General features: G+C 46.9%; 1 protein-coding gene across 4 annotated transcripts in view; it reads left to right on the top strand.

Annotated features, from left to right (window-relative positions):
- The first annotated feature begins 323 nt into the window (after positions 1-323).
- Positions 324-23,221, top strand: part of BDKRB2 (bradykinin receptor B2) — a 594,686-nt gene continuing 571,788 nt past the window's right edge. For 3 of the 4 annotated variants that reach the window (XM_069637701.1, XM_069637696.1, XM_069637698.1), the window contains exon 1: positions 325-567. The gene's annotated coding sequence lies outside the window, so the exon portion shown is untranslated. Of the gene's footprint in view, positions 568-23,221 lie in introns of all 4 variants that reach the window. The other variant, XM_069637694.1, reaches the window with a different exon arrangement.

Raw genomic sequence — 23,221 nt, 5'->3', positions numbered from 1 at the left:
TTCATGATCCTGACATGGCCTTCCTTCCTACTCTTCCTGGTCCCAGTCTTAGTTCCCAACCACCCCCTACCCGTCCCGAAGGTTGAATGTACAGGTGGAATGGGGAGGATATTCCTCTTATCTGGTCACGTAATTAGGGGGAGGAGCCTGCTTCCCCTAGGGCGGGCAGCAAAGGTGTGGTATTTTTACTGTGAGACCTGTCTGGTAGGTGGGATCACCTAGTTTGTGTGGACTGGGACGAGGAAGAGTAGGATTCGGGGTAATGAATATTACCGGAAAATATTCACGGCATTGTGGTCTTCCCGCTATGAGACGGGCAGTCAGTTCCACATTTGGTGAGGCAGCGTCCTGTGGGTTTTAGTCAACTATCTCTGATTTCCCCGAGCGAGCTGCAGCCAAACCTCGCCCATAAAAACCCTCTTGGAGTGTGCTGATGACATCACCAGGAGATGGGAACATGCTTTTCGCTGAAGAGTTCAGGGACAGTACAGAAAAGGTTCGTCCTCTAGACGGAGCCGTCGACACGGGCGCGTCTTGCCGTACGTTTTTGCAGACTAGCGTCTAAAGGTATGTGGTCACTTTCGAAGGTGGGGAAATGAAACCGGACATGCTTTGTTTAACTGAGATCTTGTTTGCATACCTTCCTGCGCTCTCTACATTGCAGTTTTTGATTTAAAATGAATAGTGCTACACAAGAAATACTCCTTAATTATTCCCCTTTACTGCATTTAGGGTGAATATAGACGTCTTTTTCTCCATAGAAAATCAGTGAAGTATCGGCAGTGAAAGGGGTTTAACAAAGTGACTAGTCCACTCGTATAACGGGCACTACAACCAGAATGATCGCTAGGCGCTGTTTAGAAGTGTTAAAGTATGGAACTTATAGTAAAGGTGTTTAGGAGTGTAAATGGTCGCAAAGAGGAAAGATGATAATATTTGTGAAGTGTGTGTATTGTTTATTTTGTATAGTGCTAAACCACCTTGATAACCTCCTCAAGGCGCTTTAAAACAAGCTTGTAAATAGAGTATGAGAGGTTGGGGGATACGGGGTTTGCCCCCCTCGTCTTTTAATAGACAGACCAGGACTGTTTGCATCGGGACACCTGTGCACAACAGGAGAGGTGTCTCCCTGTCAGGACAATGTCCTGCCTCTGGACAGCAGGGCGGCTGTCCGAGGACCTGCCACTTTGTCTGAACAGAGCACTAAAAAGGGAGCCATTAGGCACTGGTGAGGAGGCGGGGACTATTAGGAGGACACATGTGAATGAGGGTGATCAGAGGTGAGATGATTGATGTGTACATAATGTTGCATGCTTTCTGAAATAATGCCCATGACTTTAAAACCTGAGGGGGATTTGTTAGGCTACATTAACCTGCACGATGCTTTTGTGACTTTTCATGCAGAATGGGGAGAATAAAACTTAAATCCATAATCTTATTGCTCAACACATTTCTGTTAGTTTATTGTGAAAGGCTAGTTTATTATTATTTTTTTTTATTTTTTTTTTAATTTTATTTGTAATTTACAGTTTTGTTTTACAAACTTTTATTACAAAATCCTCAAAAGAATCACGTCTCCTTGTTGAGTTCATCTTTGTCATCAGAGGTCCAACAGCATCCCATCAAAAAGAGATGACAAAGGAATTTACATGATTAAACACGCAAGAAGAGTGGAGAACAAGAAGATTTACAAGAAAAGCGTAACAGAGCAGCCTCCATTCTATTCACTAATCGGCTTCTCTGTTGTAGATATAACACTGTCCAACAGGTTTATAGTCGCACAAATTAAATGAACTGAGTTCCCACTTAGGATTCGCATCCATAGGTCTTCTGGGTTTCCGGTCAATGGTGCAAATTGGCCCATAAGTAGGGATCTACTTTCTTTTAGAGATTGACATTCTGTTAATAAGTGTTTTACTGTTTCAGTGTTAAGCCCACAGAGCCTACATGCATCGTCTTTGATGTTTTCCATATGTCTTACAAGCAACATGTTACGTGTCTTGTAGATATTAGTTTGTAGACGGAAAAAGCGGTCTCTATGGAGTCAAGATGGAAATTGACAAAGATATTTTGGTGGGTTGTCTAATTTGTTAATTGTCGGTCCCAAGTCCATTGCAGTTGCCAGCTCGTAGTATTTGTCTAAATTTTGTATCCATAGCCACTGCCTCAGTTTTTTCTTTGCAGTTTGTGGCCACTTCAATAGCATCTCCATTGTGATGTTTGCAGATTGCATATAGATTTTTGTTCTTTGAGACCATTCTTTCAGTAAGTTTGCTTGATTTGTTTCCCCATGCAGAGCAAAGATTTTGTATGCAGGTTCTACATTGTTGAGTTCCATCTTTCTTAGCATCGCCATCGATTTCCAAATAACTGTGTCGTACAAAGGCTCCATAGCAAGTTCATGCCAAATTATTGTCATTGATAGGTATTTTGGTAGATGTAACACACGTCGCCAAAAAATACCTTCAAGTTTTGACCAGATTTTTTGGTCAATGTTCCAGCCTGCCTCTGCACCAAATGTGATAGCTGGAATGACTTTTTGGAGCTAGAAAGTGCGGACTGGGGCAAGCGTAAATTTTCCATATAGCATGTGGATTCTTGCTCCTTGTAGTACCAAGGTTCGCGTTCGCTTGTCAAGTTCATTAACCCAGCTTTGTTCTCTGATTGAGGTGCTTATTGAGATTCCCAAGTAACGGATCACATTGACTTCGTCTATTGGAACCTTATTAATATGCCACTTGAAGTTCTTGTTTCTTGCTCCCTCTGTGTGACTAAATTTCATGATCTTCGTTTTTCCCACGTTGATCTTGAGGTCATTTGCTTCCATGTATCCTTCCAGGGCACTTAATAGACGTAGGCCGATTTGTGTTCTATCGGCTAGCACCAAGTCATCCGCATAGATCAAGCAACGTATTTGATGACCATTTATTTTAGGCGGAAATGAATGTGTGCTGGCTAAGACTTCCGAGACATCAGCAATGTATAACTTAAATAAGACCGCAGCTAAGGGGCAGCCTTGTTTCACTCCTTTATTTGTTGCGATCGCTTCTGAGAGATCCCCATTTTCATTAAGCCTTATTCTTATTGTGGTGGATTCATGTAAGGCTTGTATTGGGTTTAACAGAGAGAGCGGGCATTTCCATTTCTTTAATTTTGCCCAAAGCATCTCTCTGTTTATGGTGTCGAATGCTTGTTGCATATCAATAAAGGCGAAATACAGGTTTTCCCTCTTCCGAATGGCTTCAAGCTTCAGGATGTTCACTATAACGAGGTTGTTTTCTGTGCCCACTCCTTTCGTGAAGCCTGTTTGTCTGTTGTCATCTATTTTAGATCTCCGGGCCCATGCTGTTATTTTTTTTTGTAAGAACATTGCAAATACCTTCCCAATAGTATCTAATAAAGCGATTGGGCGGTAATTGACAGGATCTTCTCTGTTGCCTTTCTTATATATTGGAACAATTATAGCTTCCAACCATGATGCTGGGATTTTCCTTGTTTTGGCAATCTCCTTGAACAGCTCCGAGATGAACGCTGACCATTCGTGTTTATGTTCGTTTAGCATCACGTTGGTGATGCAATCGGGACCGGCTGCTCTTGAGTTTTTCAGTTTGGATATTACACTTGCTATGTCCTCTTCGGATTCGATTATGTCCCAGGGAGTGGAACATATCTCGTTTTTATCTTCGAACTCGGTTGGTTGTGACGCAAGTAGTTGTTTAAAATGCCTCACCCAGTTGGCTTCCGATACACCATTGGCCATAGTACTTGCGTGTTTTATACTGCCTTGGTTCAAGATGTTCCATATATCTCTGGTGTTGTTTGTTTTAATCAGAGCCAACATTGCCTCCCCTCGTTCTTGATCGCGCTGCATGTTGAAGGTCTTTGACCAATTGCGATAAACTTGTTTCCTGTGTTTTATCATGGTAACTATATTTGTGTTGCTTCCAGACCTCAGCTTTCGTAGGTCTTTTCTTAATTTCATCTTTTCCTTTTTCACAGTATTACTCCAGATGTGTAGATGATCATGTTCTTGATGGTGTTGTCTTTTTTTTGTTATGTTAGTATACGGCAGTAAAGCAGTGTAGTTTGGTGTTTCCTGATTATCTTTGGTTTGTGATTGAAAAACCGCAGTTAGGTTCAGGATTTGCTTTGCTTTTATCCTCAGTCTGTTTCGTCCGGAATTTACTTCTAGCTCTGAACATGCCGAGCCTATTAATGTCTTACAGCTCGGATGCCAAGACATGATCAGGAGTGAGTGATCACTGTTATTTGATGGAATTATCGTCAGGTTATGAATTAGTTTTGTCACGTTGTTAGACGTCCAAATATAGTCTAAAGTTTTTTCATAACCCATATTTCGCCAAGTGACCTGTGGCGGCATGTCTCCCTTCACGTTTCCGTTGATCATTGTACAGTCTCGTGCCTCCATTGCGTCATTCCATCTTACTTGCCTGGAGCTAGTTTTATGATCTTCAGCTCGGGATACTTTGATTAATTCTTTTTTTCCATTAAACCATGCTAGGTTTAAATCTCCGCATATAATGATCCATACATTTTGATGGGACGACTGGTTCTGGTCTATTAATGCTGTTATAGACCTAATGAATTGGCTACTAGTGATCTTATTTGGGTTCCAGTAGACATTCAATAGCAATAGTTTTTGAACTTTATCTTTTTCTCCACTCTTTCTTTCAAGTAAGGTCGCTTGTACATACTGATTTGGGTTAGCTGATTCAGTGACTTCCCAGTTTGTTCCAATTTTTATCAGCGTTAAGAGACCGGAAAATGGACGACCTGTTGTGTTTTTAACGGCAGGGTTGATCAATATTTGATAACCGTCCTTTATCGGCAATTTCCGCATCCAAGTTTCCTGTAGGCATATAGCAAAGTTGTTGGTTAGGTCCAATGGGAAGCCGTTGTATAAATGACTGAATCCCCTGGTATTCCAGGAAATAAGGGTGACATCAGCATCCTGTCCGGTTGTAACTAGTTAAAGTCTTCTTTTAGCCTGCGATCGCCGCTCTTCCTTTGTCCCAGTTGATGAGTAAGTACTCAAGTGGGATCGTATTTGAGGTCGGCGTTGGGTCAGGGATCTTTTTTTTGATTCAATTTCTTTCTTGCGAGCTTCAGCCAACGGTGTTGACATCTCGAGTTGTTCCGAAATCTCGAACCCCAGGCGTAGCAGTTCCTCTTTCGCGGTCAATATAATCTTTCTGATCGCTTGAGAGTTGATGTGTAAGAGAACACTATCAGCTCGTTCTTCTGACGTGTATTCTACAATTCGTATATCATCAGACTTAATGATCCTTAGTGTCGGAACCGCATGAAATAGTCGCATAACATTGCCTCGGTTCAAATTTACCTCTGAGTCATCGTCCAATACATTGATTATTTTTATTTTTCCTGAGGCACCTGTGCTTTGTCCAGTCCGGGTTTTTGACATTTCTTTTCTTATTTGATTTTGAGCTAACGTTTGTTTTGGGTTTAATGCCGTTTCCAGTTTCTTTTTAATGAAACGGTTATCATTCTGGTGTCCGTCAGCCATTTTTGTGGCTGCTGCCTGAGGCAATAACTTTTTACTGTCTCCCATTTGTTTTTCGACAGCTCTCGAATGTTTCGTTTTGCCTCCCTGCCTACCTTGATGTTTTTGGGTGGAAACTTCCATAATGCTCAGACTTTCGGATAAAGAAATGTTGGTTTCGTCTTGAGTTTCTTCTTCTCCTGAAACATCGGAATATGTGGAGAGGTTGCACAGTTCCTGAATGTCATCAGAAGATGAATCACTACTTGTGTCTGAGTCGATTCTTATCCGTTTTTTTGGATTTAATTTACCAGTTTTGTGTTCTCTTAGAGCACAGAGATCTTTAGGACCTATTTCGCTGTCTTTTTCCTTTTCCTTTTCCAAAGTGTCCACATTTGCTTCTTTTGTACCATTTACGATCGCCGATTTGTTGGCCATTTTGCCCACTGCGTTATCTCGAGCAAATAGCTTTGGTTTCGGGGGTGTGGTTAGGTTTCTAATAAATTTTCTTGAGATCGAAGTTTGGTTGTTGGCTGTTATATGTTTTTTCTTTTCCTTTTGTTTTTTTCGGATAACTATTGTTGAGGTGCCAGGGACCATCGACTGTTTTGGTTCAGGCATTTGTCCTGATCGGATGTTTTTTGCTCGTCCATGGAAGATCCCAAACGATGCCTTGACGGCTAAACAACTTGGTATACCTGACAAAGGCTCCGCAGCTTGTTTCTTCGTGATCTCTTCATTTTTCTCTTGGACGTTAGTAGAGCGCTTTTCTATTGCCGTCGCAGAGGGGGCTGTGGCACTTGCCTCTTGGCAGCTAGGTACAGTTTGAGTATTTGTATTTGCGTTTGCCGAATGGAGGATTGCGACGTTTGAAGCTTTTTGAGACATTATTTCCTCTCCTTTAAGTTCTGATCCAATAGGTATAGTAGTAGTATTGGGCCCCTCGTTCTTTTTAACTGCACATAAGTTTGCCACGTTTAGATCCGAGAAGGACTTTTTCATGAAGTCTAACAAATCATCCATTTGTTTTTTTCCATCATTTGTCTGTTTTTCGATTAGCTCTTAAATCTTACTGAGACCATCATCTATCTCCGTGTATTGATTGTCTTTTTGTTGTTGTTGTATTTGTACTAGAGTTTCCATTTTCGAAACTTTTTCCACCAGATTGCCCAAGCAGGCTGCATTGTTTTGTGTGGCTTCATTCAAGTTATCGTATAATTTTATGAAAGGAATTAGGGCCAAGGAGGTTGCAGCAAGTACATTGTTATGTATCTGGATTGCTGCTGCTACAGATAGGTTAGATTTTGCTTCATGTTCTTTTTCGACAGCATTTGGTGATTTATCTTTGGCTGGCATTTTTGAATCCATATAGTCGCAGACCAGATGTAGGTCTTGAGGCTTTTGTGAATGCAAAGCGGTTTCACTTGCACCGTGATTTGCTGGAGTAGAACAATTTGGTGCAGTTCTATCCTTTTTGTTTTGCCATTTCTTCCCATATCTGAGTGATTCACTTGGAGAGTTCCCAGAATTTTCACCAAATGCGAGGCTCTGTGGAAGATGATAAACTGGTCTCTCAATAATCAACTCGGGATCCACTGTGTAATCTTTGTTCAGCTGACAATGTTCTTTACCTTGTAAATTTACGCGGCTTGAGTCTGTGTCAGTTACTGACTCTGCAGGTACTAGAGTTCTACAGCTATTTTTGTTGTCTTTCGTTTTATTCATATAGCTGTCTGATAGTTTTGTTTTAATATTTTCAAAATCGGCTTGTAGTCTCAGGGTAAGCCTTGCCCCTCGTCCTGCTAAATCAATGCCACTATATTTTAGACTCTCCGTTGTATTTATTTGTGGAGCCGCTTTTGAATGGCAACTATATTCAGTAGGCAACATGAGTCGCAGTGGTTGTATTGAGTTTGTTAAACGTGCAATATCTTCTCGATTACTACCGCATGGTTCCTGTTGGTGAGTGTCGAAGTTAAATATTTTAGAATTTGATGGAATTTGTGTTGTTTCAATGTTTAGTAATTCTGCATCCGTCACGTCGAATGGTGATTGAAACAGGTCTTCGCCTGCTTCAGTTCTTCCTTTTTCTGATTGTAATTGTTGTACTGCCGCTATTTTCGTGTTACCAACTGTTTCGCGTGCCATAGGCTCATTTTTTTCATTTTTCTCATCTTGATTCACTTGTGTTGTAGTCGGCGCCATTGAATTTGTTTTGCCAAACAAGTCCATCTGACTGGGCGAGACCAACAAGCCTGGTACCTGTGCAAAACTTGTTTCGCTGACATTCTTTGGTAATTCAGTTCTTTCGTTTTTACTACGCTTGTTTTCTTTATTTTTCATTTCATATGTCCTCTGATTTGATGTTATTATGGATTCTGTACTGATGGGTGTTGTGGTCGCGGGATTGATTTCCACGGCGGCCAGCTGTAATTCATTCATCTGAGACCAAGGCTTTTCTTTCATTGATCTTGCTCCTGTTTGTATAAACACAGGTTCGGGGAGGCAACAGGCAGCCAAGTAAGCGAGCGCTGCCGGGCCATTAGTACTTTCAGAGGACGTGTGTGGTCGGGAATGCATGTGGATGGTAGGAAGCTGCGGCGTGGACTGGTCAAATATGCGCACGGTAGTAAGGTGAGCTGGAGAAACCACAGCTTCACCGCGCAGTCTCTCACTCCCCCTCCCCACTTCCTGCTCACGTGGTTTGTTTGCTGACAAAAAAATGTCATATGTCATTTTTGCACTGGTGCATGCGGTTGAAGCCTGTTTTGCTTTAAGACGTGTTTGAGGACCCGTGTCCATGATTTTAATGTAATTGTAAAGTCTTACCTTCTTCCTGACGTCCTGCCGCGGACTGCAGCAGACTGAAACTCTGCACGAAACTCCGCGCGCGCTCCGCGCTAGATCGGAGTATTTAAAGGAAAGTTGGGTTTGTATTCCTTAAAGCCACAGTTCCAGTTCCACAAGCAAAACGAGCAAAGCAATAAGTAGCAGCAGCTCCTCTCTCACTGCAGCAGACTGAAACTCTGCACGAAACTTATTATGTAATGTGGTTTGCTTCCAAGGCATTGCAATAAACAACGTGTTTTAAGTACATTAAATGCAAAGTGACACCTTAACACATATCTATATCAACTAAACCTTGGAAGATGTGTTCAGTTTCTTAAACAGTCCACACCCTGATTTCACCATTTAACCAAAGTGTATGATCCTGGGCAAATCATTTAATCGAATTGCGTCTTATCTGCAACTCCATGAGTGATTCATTTTATAGCTTATATTAATATATCATGCTATCATAAAAAGCCTATTTACTATAGAGATGCTTCATATAATTGCGCAATTTAGGTATTTTGCACTACAAAGTTATTTGCCACTTGGCTTACTTATGGCAACCTATTCTAAACTCACTTTCATGGTGCCTCCCAGTATCAAAAACTGATGATGCTCCTTGCAATGTCCTTTTCTGTGAAGTCACTTCTGTTGGTGCAATCCATATGCAAATGGGATTTGCATTTACTTTGCCCCACGCAGCTCTAGTAGATGAGTTTTGTGCCTCTGTAATGCTCCTGCAGTTTTATTTTTTGTTATCTGTATGTGTTAAAATGCCAGCTGTCACTAATGTTACCAGAAAAGTTGATTGGCCGGGTACAAATGATACAGTATGGAATTGCGCGCACTGCATTGGGGATGGGGGGGGGGGCTGACAGTAGAACTCTTTTTTTTGTGGCTCGCCCCCTCTCTTGCAATGCTGTATACTCCCCTGCTTCCTGGGTAATCTTAATGACTCCTAGTCCTACTCTTCCTCGTTACAGTACTGTGTAAATGTGAGGTGTCCCAACTCCCCAGGAATCCTTTCTTCTTTCTAAACTCTTTTGGGTCCCGCCCCTCCCTGGGGGAAATGTAGGCATCGGCCACCTGACAGGCCTCAGCTAACCATACGCAAGCAGAGCCCCATTCATTCAAATCAGGGGGGAAAGGCGGGACTACAGTACTGTAACGGGGAAGAGTAGGGGTAATGAAGATTACCGGCAAGCAACCCCCACATCGCCTCCACATCCCTTTTCCTCGTTCCAGTACTTGCGTGTGAGGTATACCAAAGCATCAAGCTGAGTGGGCAAGAACCAGACACACCAGAAAAATGGTATGCAAGAGCCCAGCACCATTCTATGCAGCACAAAACAAGTGAGCCAGAAGGCCCCGACTCCAAGAACACCGGTACAAGTGACCCTGAAGGCCCCAGCACCCACACTGCGCAAAGTCAACTAATAGTGCCGGAGAAAGGTATGAGGAGAGGCTCATGTGGCAGCCCCACAAACCTCTGCAATTGAGATCCGTGAGCCCTGATAGCCCTGTCGTCAGAGGACCTGCCCTGTATCCCGGTGGGAAAGGGAACACCCCACGGACTGATAAGCCATAAAAAATAGCCACCCGGACCCAAAGGCATATGGATGGGGCCAAGGCTGCCAGCCCCGGCCTAAGGACCCTCAAACGTGACAAAGAGAACGTCCACCCTGCTCAGAGCCATGGGACGGACCAAGGAAGCCAACACAGTCCTACGGACACCCAGATGATACCTCCCCCATGCCTCAGAGGAGCCTAGAGAGGGACAAAATGCAGGAAGCACCACTACCTGAGACAGTTGAAACTGAGAGGACACATTAGGTTGAAAAGAGGGATCACACCCGATAAAAAGAGCCAACGCCTGAATTGCCTAAAAGGGTGGTCCACACAAAAGTGTGCAAAGCACCCCCAAGCACATGGCAGATGTGACAGCCAACAGAAAGGCAGACCGGAAGGCGAGAACATCCAAGGGCACAACCCCAGTCGGCTCAAAGGAGACAATTTAGGGCTCTGAGCACCAGAGGAAGATCCCAGGGAGGCATGCGTGAAACCACCAAAGGCCTATGGAATGAAAAAAAAACATCAAGAGTCCAGAAACCAATGTGCCATCCTGAGCCCCCCCAACCAGAGGAGCCACAAAAGGACAGACATCAGCCGAGTAGGCCTTCAAGGAGGATACCGCCAGACCCAGGCCACAACCGCCCTGCAAGAACTGCAAGACCCCCGAAACAAAGCCCTGAACCACCCCAACCCCCTGGGGAACTGTTAAGACGGATTTCTGAACTCTGTCCTGGTGGCGCAGAGGTTCAGAAGGCCAACCTAATTACTTGGAACAGGGTAACCTCTGGACAAGCCAGACCAATCAAGGTAGCGATCGCGGCGGTCAAGACTAGGTCTCAAGAGGGGTGAGGGTGACTGAAAGCCCGCAATGAGCACACAAAGCAAGAGCGCTTACAAACTACTCCAAACAGTTGTTTATATCAAAAATAGATACACATTTATTATAAGGCCTTGAAACTAATAACTACAGTAAAAGCAGCAATATACAACGATATTAAACCAACACATACACTATCCACCCAATATATATACAGAATACACAGTTTCACAGCATTAGCAGCACGAAATATGTTATCCACCTGCAGGGGAAGGAAAACAGGCAGTGCGAACCAATGCGTGTGATATGTCCGCCTTCTGAGGCCCCTAACTGGATGGTAGTCCAATCCCTACGAAGAGTGGAGCCTAGCGCTCAAAAGTACCTGCACACGCCGGTGCCAATGGGCAGAAGGTGAAGCTCTTCGGAGGACGTTGGACAGCTCTGTAGGGTGCCCTAATGAAGGAGAACACGGTCCGCGACTCTAGCGCAGCCTCCACTGTGAGGCAGAAGCAGGGCGCGAGTACGGACAAGGGGTGCTGTATTTACAGCGGGGAAAAGCAAGGGGCACTGCAGGAGGGCGACCAGATCCTAGCTAATCTACTCACCGGTCCCCGAAGCAAGCAGGCCCGAGCTTCTCCTCGATAGATACAGCTTCTGGCAGGTTCTGAAGAGCAGGGAACGTCTCGTCGTCGTGCAGAGTAAAAAGACGTCCCGATCGAAGAAACAAGCACAGTTTTGTCGCCACAGCAGGGCAACGGAACGGCCGGGTGTATTCAAGCCAAACGAGCACTGCTCACCTCTAGCTTAGGACTGCTAAGCAAACGAAGCGTGTGAGCATGCCCCGGACTCAGAATACCACCCAACCTGTCGGCGATTACAGAGCAGGCCTCCTTAGTAAGCTGGTCAGTCAACTGGATGGCCCAGAGACACTTCCGAAGGCTTACAGCAGGAGTTGATGAAGGTGCCGGGAATAGCTGGTCCTGCTATTCCAATAGGTCGAAGCGCCAGTACAGGCCTTCTTGTTCGATCTTAGGTGGAAAGGGCTTCACCGGACGACAGCAATGAGGAGCAGAAGTTCTTCAGGGGGTCACCAGCGATTCCTCGGTCCAGCCTCGTGTTCGCAGGATACTTGGCTCCTGTATCCCTGGGTTCGTAAGAACTCAGGAGATCGACATGGTAGTGGTGTTTCCAGCTCCCTCTTATCCACGGTTCCCTTCGCGCCAAAACGGAGGGGAGCCAATGGGAGATCCGCTCATCAACACACATACCATACGTGGACCAATCACGGACCACAGTGGTCCCAGGCATTCACACCACCCTAGACTCTCTGGCACCCAGGATGTGTATTGGGACCAGACAGCCCAGCCCACATCCTGGGGGCACTCAAACGACATGTAGAAGCCCGCGAAAGCAACCGTGTTTCGCGGGAAACTACATGCCCAAATAAGGAAGGCCCCGGGTCGCCTGACCCGGGGGAAGGTAAAGGGAGCAAGACGGACAGTGGACGAGACAAAGGAGCCTCGTGGTCCGGCCATTTTGGGTAGCCGGGCCACCCTTTTGTGTTCGCGGCAAAAAGGTGCTCAGAACGGCAAAAGGAGCTCAAAATAAACCAAATGATCGCTGCCACCAGCCCAGTCCCTGAATGACTTGCACCGATCCAAAAACCATCCTATAAGAGTGTCTAGGGTCTGTAGAAGGCTAGAGACCCAAGAGAGCTGTAACTTAGCTTACAGTGCCCTCTTGTGTTGTGTTGCACTAAAATGGCGACACGATAAAAGAAACTACGGGAAACAGCGTTCCCCGGTACTGACTGTCTTAAGGGCATGTCAGTTTCCCCGTAAGAAAGGAGCGAAAGCCCAGAGGAGTACAGCAGAAGGCTGCACTTCTCTGGCAAAGTCAAGAAAACAGGTTGAAAACAATAGCAAAAAGTTTAGGGGTTGCCACATGGAAGGAAAGTTCCCTACAATAATGAAATCTTTCCTAACACTCGCCCCTACCAGACTATGGACAGGGGGAACTAATCCACCCCTGGATGAGTCTCTTGTTCAGGTCGGTAAAACATTCTGGACAACCCATCAGCATTGCTATGTTGGACACCTGGCCTATGCTCAATAGTGAAGTCGAAGCCTTGTAGACTTATGGACCACCTAAGCAACTTTGGATTCTCCCCCTTCATGTTCATTAGCCACTTTAACGGCTTATGGTCAGTCTGCACAGTGAAGTGGGTCCCATAGAGGTAGGGCCGCAGCTTCCTTAGGGCCCACACAACAGAGAAACATTCTTTCTCTACCGTGGACCATCTGAGCTCTCTGTCCTTAAGCTGGCGACTAATAAAACCGATAGGGTGTTCCTTACCCTTCTCATCTACTTGTGATAGTACAGCTCCTATCCCAGTGTCAGAGGCATCCGTCTGCACGATAAAAGGTCTTTGATAATCAGGGGCCCTGAGCACAGGGGCCTGGCACAAGGAGTCTTTCAAGCCATTGAAGGCCTTCTCACACTCGTCAGTCCAAGTTACCTTCTTGGGTTTCTTCGGAGTTGTGAGGGCAGTCAGAGGAGCAGCTATGGTGCCATAGTCTGCTACAAAATTGCGGTAATAACCCGTGAGTCCTAAAAAGGCTCTCACTTGGGTTTGCGTAGTGGGGGTAGGCCAGTCTTGTACCGCTGGTACCTTACTGGATAGAGGCTGTCTCCTCCCTCCACCTACTTCATGTCCAAGGCAAACCACTGAGCCTTGTCCATTTTGGTGAGGGGCCACTCGGACACCCTCAAAAGAGCTTTCTGAAGGACTGCTTTGGAACAGGTCAGGGAGAGGTTCAGACTCCTCTTCCTCAACGTCTGAAGCCAATAGCAGTGCTGCGATTTCGCCGCTTGGGACGAAAGCCTTCAGCCTATTCACGTGAAACACTTTTAGAGCCTGTCCAGGCCTTCCAAGGTCCACTGAATAGCTAACCTCACCCAGGGGCTCCACCACTGGGTAAGGGCCTGACCATTTGTCCTGTAAAGCTCGAGGCCTTATGGGATTCACGATCAGGACTTGCTGGCCATGTGTAAAGTTGATGAGGGAAGCTTTCTGGTCGTACCAATGTTTCACCAGCGCTTGCCCTGCCTTTAATTTAGCACTAGCCAAGCCCATCAGAAGTACCATCCGTTTTCTGAGCCCTAGCACATAATCAACTACATTGGTAGTAACAGGGGGAGTGGGCATCTCCCATCCCTCCTTGACAATGGCTAAGGGTCCCCGTACGGGATGACCGAACAGAAGTTCGAAGGGGCTGAAGCCAACACCCTCCTGTGGTACCTCTCGGTAGGCAAACAGTAAGCATGAAACAAGAAGATCCCATTCTCTTCTCTGAGGCTCCTCCAGAGCCCCAATCATGCTCGTTAACGTCCTGTTGAAACGCCCCCCCAGACCATCGGTCTGGGGGTGGTATGCAGAAGAGAACCTGTAGGTGACCCCACATTCTTTCCACATAGCCTGCCTATACTTCGACATAAAGTTGCTGCCATGATCCGACACAACTTCTTTAGGGAAGCCAACCCTAGTGAATATGCCGAGTAACGCTTTTGCAACTGACTTGGCAGTTACAGTCTTTAATGGGATGGCCTCAGGATACCTGGTTGCATGGTCGACCAGCACCAGGATAAACCTATTGCCTGAGGATGTTTGCGGGTCAAGGGGACCAACGATGTCGATCCCTACCCTTTCAAATGGTACCCCCACAACTGGGAGCGGTACCAACGGAGCTCGGATTGTCGCGCCAACCTTACCAGACAACTGGCAGGAGGCACAACTCCTGCAGTGACTTTCTACTTGCACCCCCATCTTGGGCCAGTAGAAGTGCATAGATAACCTCTGCTTGGTCCTCTTCATTCCAAGGTGACCAGCAAGGGGAACTTCATGCGCCAACTGCAGGAGGAAGGGTCTAACAGAAAGGGGAACCACCAACCTCCTATGGTCTCCTTCTGTAGACTCTGTGGGCTCACTGTACAGGAGTCCACCTTCCCAATAAATCCGATGCTTCCCAGGAGGTTCACCCTCAAGCTGGGAGCAGGCCTGTCTCCTTAGGCCTTCCAGAGATGGGCACTCACGTTGGCCCTTACTGAAGTCGTCCCTATCAGGACCTCCTTCAACTAACAAGTCTTTTAGTTCAGGATGGTCGTTGGGGTCGAACACTTCAGGCATCGCCACCTCCTCGTCAGGCTCGGGCGATTGACCAACTCCCTCCACCGCAGTGGTAGGCGAGTTCGGGGGAATATTCTCTTTCCCCCGTCGGGACTTGTTGACTCCTTTCGCCTTGGGTTTCCCCTTCGGCTGGGGCGGCGTATTGGACTTGGCCAATGCTGCCCGTGCTTGAGACCGTGTGTAGGGTCTTTCGGCAGTGTCTCCTACGAGCCCTAGAGCTCTGAGATCATTGCCCAACAAGACCTTTCCCGGGACGTTTCTCTGAATGCTCACTGGAATCCTAACTGCTGTACCATTTAAAGTTAGATTAACAGGGATCACGGGAAACATACGGAGGGGGCCGTCAGCCAACTTAGTGGGCATCAGAGTAGCTCTGGCAACTTCCTCTGAGTCTACCAAGGTAGAATCCACTACAGTTCGACTGCACCCACTATCCCTAAGAGCTGGAGTATCCACTCCATTGATCAGCACACTGTCTTTAAAGTAGTGCTTGGTATTATCCGGAATCCTAGCATACGCCTCTGCGACTTTAGGCTCCCAGGAACCCAGGGACACTAAAACTACCTCAGCCTCTATTCCGCTGGGAAATGAGTCTGAGGAGAAGGATGCTCCTGTAATCTCTTCTTCCTCGTAGGAGGAGAAGGCCAGATTAGCGGAGTGGACCCCCAAAGGTCTAACCTTACAACGGGGATCCCCCTTCACATGGTCAGTTGCTCCACAAGAAAAACAAGCCCCATTGGGTCTGTTTACGTAGGGAGGCTTATTATAACCAGAGTTCTGTTTCGGAGGCGAACCTCCACTACCCTGTGAGTTCTCGGATGGCTTACCCTTATTTTTCTTTTTGTGGCCCTTATGGGAAGAAGATTTAGCAGATTCCCCACCCTCCACATCTTTGGACTTTTTCCCTTCCTCCTGCTTACCAGGATGAGTTTTGTCCTTATGGGACACTCGATGTGACACCCATAAATCTGCTGCAATGGCCAGCTTCTTAGGATCTATCTCCTTCGAATCGGCCAAATGCTGCTTAAGCTCCGGGGAAGAAGAAGCAAAAATGTGTTCCAGCATGACCAGATTGATCATGCCTTCGAAGGTAGAAACCTTATAACCTTCAACCCAGCCAGTCAAGTTTTTCAGGGACTCAGCTACATACGACACCCAAGTACCACCTTCCTTTTTCTTATACTCTCTAAACCTTTTCAAATATTGGGTCGGAGTCTTCCCAAACTTTAAAATGAGAGTCTGCTTCAACATTGCAAAATCAGCGCGCTCAGCCTTCGACATTTCCATAATGGCACTGCAACCAGAATGGGGCAGTCTGCTGAGTAACCATGCAATCTTATCCGCATTATCAACCTCTTGAACCTCGCATGCATACTCAAACGCATTTAACCAGTCCATAATGTCATTTCGTTCCTCATACACACTGAGCAGATCTTTTGGAAACCGTGGATGAGAGGAAGCCCCAGAACCATGTCCAGGACCCTTGGACCCATTTGCGAACTGAAGCTTGGCCAGTTCCAACTGGTGATCCCTGTCTTTTTGTTTTTCTGCCTGGTCGATTTTCAGTTTGGCTATGCTGAATTCAAGCTCCTGCTGCCTAAACCGCAGCTCTTGCTTCTTGAATTCAAGCATAGCCTCCCCATCAACACTGGCAGAGGAAACGTTAGACATTACATCCTCCCTGTCCTCGTGGTCGTGATGGATCAGTGCAGCGGCAGAACCGTCGGTTCTGCCAGTGAGAGCAGCCCCACCACCTTCTGCACTGTCCTCGGAAGTTATAGCGTCAAGCTGCGCTTCTTGCCACGCCACGATTCTCTGGATCATTTCCAATTTAGTGCCTTGAGAGGAAACCCCTCTCTCCGCACACATCTTCTTCAATGTTTCAGATTTCGAAGCATTTAAGGTTAATAAAGTATTCGTTTCCATACTGTCGATAGGACTATGGCCTTTTTAACGTTATATTCAATACTTTACTGCGTGTCCTGGTTGGAATAACCTGAAAACGCCTTAGCTCGTGCGCAACACTGGATACCTTCAGTCGTATCCCACCGCTGTACACCAATTTGTTAAGACGGATTTCTGAACTCTGTCCTGGTGGCGCAGAGGTTCAGAAGGCCAACCTAATTACTTGGAACAGGGTAACCTCTGGACAAGCCAGACCAATCAAGGTAGCGATCGCGGCGGTCAAGACTAGGTCTCAAGAGGGGTGAGGGTGACTGAAAGCCCGCAATGAGCACACAAAGCAAGAGCGCTTACAAACTACTCCAAACAGTTGTTTATATCAAAAATAGATACACATTTATTATAAGGCCTTGAAACTAATAACTACAGTAAAAGCAGCAATATACAACGATATTAAACCAACACATACACTATCCACCCAATATATATACAGAATACACAGTTTCACAGCATTAGCAGCACGAAATATGTTATCCACCTGCAGGGGAAGGAAAACAGGCAGTGCGAACCAATGCGTGTGATATGTCCGCCTTCTGAGGCCCCTAACTGGATGGTAGTCCAATCCCTACGAAGAGTGGAGCCTAGCGCTCAAAAGTACCTGCACACGCCGGTGCCAATGGGCAGAAGGTGAAGCTCTTCGGAGGACGTTGGACAGCTCTGTAGGGTGCCCTAATGAAGGAGAACACGGTCCGCGACTCTAGCGCAGCCTCCACTGTGAGGCAGAAGCAGGGCGCGAGTACGGACAAGGGGTGCTGTATTTACAGCGGGGAAAAGCAAGGGGCACTGCAGGAGGGCGACCAGATCCTAGCTAATCTACTCACCGGTCCCCGAAGCAAGCAGGCCCGAGCTTCTCCTCGATAGATACAGCTTCTGGCAGGTTCTGAAGAGCAGGGAACGTCTCGTCGTCGTGCAGAGTAAAAAGACGTCCCGATCGAAGAAACAAGCACAGTTTTGTCGCCACAGCAGGGCAACGGAACGGCCGGGTGTATTCAAGCCAAACGAGCACTGCTCACCTCTAGCTTAGGACTGCTAAGCAAACGAAGCGTGTGAGCATGCCCCGGACTCAGAATACCACCCAACCTGTCGGCGATTACAGAGCAGGCCTCCTTAGTAAGCTGGTCAGTCAACTGGATGGCCCAGAGACACTTCCGAAGGCTTACAGCAGGAGTTGATGAAGGTGCCGGGAATAGCTGGTCCTGCTATTCCAATAGGTCGAAGCGCCAGTACAGGCCTTCTTGTTCGATCTTAGGTGGAAAGGGCTTCACCGGACGACAGCAATGAGGAGCAGAAGTTCTTCAGGGGGTCACCAGCGATTCCTCGGTCCAGCCTCGTGTTCGCAGGATACTTGGCTCCTGTATCCCTGGGTTCGTAAGAACTCAGGAGATCGACATGGTAGTGGTGTTTCCTGCTCCCTCTTATCCACGGTTCCCTTCGCGCCAAAACGGAGGGGAGCCAATGGGAGATCCGCTCATCAACACACATACCATACGTGGACCAATCACGGACCACAGTGGTCCCAGGCATTCACACCACCCTAGACTCTCTGGCACCCAGGATGTGTATTGGGACCAGACAGCCCAGCCCACATCCTGGGGGCACTCAAACGACATGTAGAAGCCCGCGAAAGCAACCGTGTTTCGCGGGAAACTACATGCCCAAATAAGGAAGGCCCCGGGTCGCCTGACCCGGGGGAAGGTAAAGGGAGCAAGACGGACAGTGGACGAGACAAAGGAGCCTCGTGGTCCGGCCATTTTGGGTAGCCGGGCCACCCTTTTGTGTTCGCGGCAAAAAGGTGCTCAGAACGGCAAAAGGAGCTCAAAATAAACCAAATGATCGCTGCCACCAGCCCAGTCCCTGAATGACTTGCACCGATCCAAAAACCATCCTATAAGAGTGTCTAGGGTCTGTAGAAGGCTAGAGACCCAAGAGAGCTGTAACTTAGCTTACAGTGCCCTCTTGTGTCGTGTTGCACTAAAATGGCGACACGATAAAAGAAACTACGGGAAACAGCGTTCCCCGGTACTGACTGTCTTAAGGGCATGTCAGTTTCCCCGTAAGAAAGGAGCGAAAGCCCAGAGGAGTACAGCAGAAGGCTGCACTTCTCTGGCAAAGTCAAGAAAACAGGTTGAAAACAATAGCAAAAAGTTTAGGGGTTGCCACATGGAAGGAAAGTTCCCTACAATAACGAAATCTTTCCTAACAGGAACCATGAACCGGATCGTAGAGCCTAGAGTACGACCTCATTGGGGACGGCCGTAGGACGCCCTGGACCGAGACCACCACTTCTACGGAAAGTCCCAAGCCTGCAGCCAACTCGGCCAAACCACCCAGGCAAACACCTACCTGTGATCATGAAGCAGCAAGGCCGGAAATTGCGACAGTGAAAGAACCATCGCCATCTCCAACAAAAGGGAAATCCAGCCCCTGCGCGGCCAGACAGGAGCGATCAGGAACACCACCACTCCCGAGTCCCTGTAATCGAAGAAGACTGGTGGGATCAGGGGGAGCGGGGGGAAGCGCAAAGGAGACCCTTCGGCAACAGGAAGGATAATGCAAGGACCCCCCACACCCACTGGCAAGGAAACGGGGGAGCAGAACCGGGCCGTCTGGGGAGAAGCGAACAGATCCAACCACGGGACTCCCCACATCCTGCAGAGACACCAGAAGAACGGAATGGCCCAGAATTGCAAAAGGATTCCCCCCACCAAAAACCATACGAAGCCAGCGAGACGCCCCCAGATTGGAATGTGAAAACAAACATCCTGGAGTACGAGAGACCTCAAAAAGTCCCTGGTTCGGGGAGAGAACCTGCCACAAGCATTCCAGCACGAAGTAGCTGGCAACAACATGATGACACAGCTCCAACAGGTACAGGAACAAGCAAAACCTTTGCCCTCTCTTGGGACCAGTAAGATGATAGCAGAAGAACCGTGGACCCTCTAGTGGCGTGGGACCATCGCCACCACAGTCTTCTCGAGCAGAATCATGACAGCCCGCTGCACGGCAGAACCCACCTGGGCAACGGCGTCATGGAAACCCCCGAGGGATCGGGGGTGGGTGGGCTAAACTCCAGACAGTATCCCCACTGCACAGTCCGTTCTGCTTGGCAGGTCCCATGAGATGCTCCATAGGCCAACCAGCTCTGCCTCAGCAACATAGGAGGAACCAGCAGCCAAGCTCAAAGACAAGTTAGCCAATCCGCAGGCACCATTGGTTGCATCCGTAATGGTGTTCTCCAGGGCCATGGAAGAATGATCCACCAAACAAGGCAGCATGGCAACGACTCGCACCCTCTGCGGTAAGAGCTCCTCCCCTGGAGCAAAAAAAGTGTGGACGGGAATCGCAAGACCGCCCGTCAAGGCATGCAAGCCCGCCATACCCTGAGCTCAGTAGGACACAGTGTTGCCACGGTCAACGATGCCCCGACAGCTATGCAGTATGCCGTGCCCGTGCAACATTGCCCCCTCTAGCCCGGCTAGCTGAGGGTCAGAATTTCCACAAGGAAGGCAAATTCCTGACTGGGGCAGGGCACTATCGGGTGGGCAATGTGTAAATCTGCCCAGGGAGGGGTGGGACCTCGAAAGAAAGGATTGCTGGGGCAGGTGGGACATCTCATATGTAAGTACTGTAACGAGAACGAGGGACGTGGCGGTAATAGGGGGTTACTGCAAGTTCTGTGGAAGAGCTATGGACTATAGAGGTATTAGCCTATGCGCTCATGTTCCATAGCCTCGAGTAAGGCTTTAACGCATTCCATTAACATCGCGCCTCATTTTCAATCTTCTTTTTTTTTGTTTAATGTTATTTTAAAAGTGTATGTGGTTTACATTAAGAAACCCTTTTATACAGCTAATCGCATTAAAAAAACAATTATCAATTCCTTATAAACAATGTCAAACATTACAGCTATTACAATACATGAAAAATAATGATCAAATGAATTTAATCTGTGACAGTAATAGCAAGTATGCTATCTCGTCTTAGAAAAGAAGACTAAGAATAATGCCCAAGTATACAGAGCAAGTAAAGGTTTTTCCATTTCTAATGTGAAATGCTGCCGCGGTCACTACCACTGACTCAGCCGAGATCACACAGGACCAAAACTGGCCTGTTTGCCTCTGTGTTGAGTCACAGACAAACTTCATATATCCTGCAATTTAGAGTTTTTTCAATTTAACACAAAGAGATAAAATGTGGCGAGGCGCTTCTAACCCAATCTGGCTAAACCAACACATTGTGAGTTCATGTGGAATGTTTTCCTATGCGCCAGTATGGGAGAGAGTTGGCAGCATATTGAGGTGGAGGCGCATGACGAAACGTCTCAATAGTCAGTTGTTTGCTTTGATAATATAAGAGAATGGTGCAAGGTAAGAAAAAGCCTGCTGAATATACTCAATATAACACTTTTTGGTAGCTATTAACGGTGTCCCAGGTCAGTGCTTTATTTTTTCATTTCCTTCAAAAATACACCATAATTAGCGGTACGGAAGGAGACCAGCCAATGTTTGTATGAAAGCTCACATGTTTCAACAAACTCTTTAATAGTCTCAGATGATATATGCTCTTTATTGATCATGTTTACAACAAGACTATACAAGGAATTAGGATTGTCTTGTTCAGCCAAGATTTTCAAATAGAGGCTGCTACGCTCTATCTTGATATGATATGGCATTTATAACGCACCTATATACAAGTGTTTTGAGGCGAGAAGAGGCAGGGAAGGGGGAACAGAGGGAAGACAGACAACGATCATACTAGGCCAGGTGTCATTCAGATCGCGCAAGTGCATGGGAGGGGGGAAGTGGGAAAGTGCGTGGGGGAATGGAGAGGGGAAAGTGCAGTACATGGGATAGTAGAATAAGTAGATAAATATAACAGCCGGATGGTGGTAAGTGCAAGGTAAGTGGAGAGTGAAGTAAGGCCAAGCTCACAGCGTATTGCTTCGATATGAACTGATTTGGGAAGACCAAGTGCGGGGCGCCAGAGCTTGCCCTCTCTTAGGTTAAGCCAAGAAACTTGCTAATCGGGGAAACTTTCCAACTCATAAAGAATACCTGAGATAATACTAGTCTTATATATTTTCAGAAGGCCTTCAGTGGAAAAGCCTCATTTTCGAAGTAATATAACCTTTAATGGCTCTGAACTTCTTCAAGGCCTTGGGAACCAAGTTGTTTTCAGCACACTGCTTACGGGTATTCATATTGAGGGGAACTCCAAGATAAATTAATATCTTACCTCCTCAATCGGAGTACCCTCAATCTTCCACGTGAAGTTCATAGTATTCTTTTTTTCTACGATCTTCGATTCGTTTTTTGTCTCTGAGATCGTGGCAACATCTTTAATGAAGCGCCCACAGTAAGTCACCATCCCCAGGTAGCTCTGCACTACAGAGACATTCTCCGGGGGGCTTGCTTCTTGGACATCCTTCGGCTTGGCTGGATCACCCAAGATGCCTCCTTCTTGGAAAACAAAACCAAAAAACTTGAGTTTCCAGAAACTCACATTTTTCCCTGTGAAGGTTGGGTCCAAGAGAGCAGATGCGCTCTAGCACCTTTTCCAGCCTCTCCAGATGTTCTCCTGACCTTGCAAAAAACAGAATGTCATCACTAATGTTCAGTATACGCTGGATGCCATCCAACATGCTGCCCCTAATCGAGTTCTGAAACACCTCTGCTGCAGAGTAGACCCCAAAACAGAGCCTCTTGTATCTATACTCTTAGGTCCAGTTTGAAGAAAAACAATGCCCCTTGCAGATCTGCTACAAGGTTGTCTATGGTAGGTGTTATATGCCTCTCCTGCTTGATGGCTTTGCTGGGGAGGCGCATATCTACCAAGATGCAAACCGAGTCAGGTTGCTTCAGTTTCCGAGCCACCACGATCAGGCAGGCCGATGGGGTGGGACCATCCACCGGCTCGATGATATTGAGCTTGGCAAGATAGGCCAGTTCTCTTAAAATCTGTTCCCTCAGGTTGAAAGGGATTCTCTGATGTTTTAGAGCCACAGGCTATACTGATCTTTCTATATGTAGGCAAATTGGTTTGCCTTTTAGTTTTCTGATCCCAGAAAACACATCTGCAGATTTTGTCAGCAGTTACTCTACGTCCTCCATATACGTTATACATATAATTGGCCGTATTGACTTTCTGTTCCCTGTAACGTCCCTGCTGCACAAGGCGGTCGCCATTCCACATTGGCTGAGCGGGTGACTGCAGGCAGCGTGATTGTGGCGGTGAGACCCTCCTTGGGCCTTTTTTAAAATTACTTTGGGTTTCTTTGTGTGCTGTGCCCCCTCACTCCCCTCTCCTCTCCGTGTTGCCTTCTTGTTTGTTC

The sequence above is a fragment of the Ambystoma mexicanum genome, chromosome 14 (assembly GCF_040938575.1).
Source record: "Ambystoma mexicanum isolate Mex_15411 chromosome 14, UKY_AmexF1_1, whole genome shotgun sequence".
Taxonomy (NCBI): Eukaryota; Metazoa; Chordata; class Amphibia; order Caudata; family Ambystomatidae; genus Ambystoma; species Ambystoma mexicanum.
This window is presented reverse-complemented; position numbering and strand designations above follow the sequence as displayed.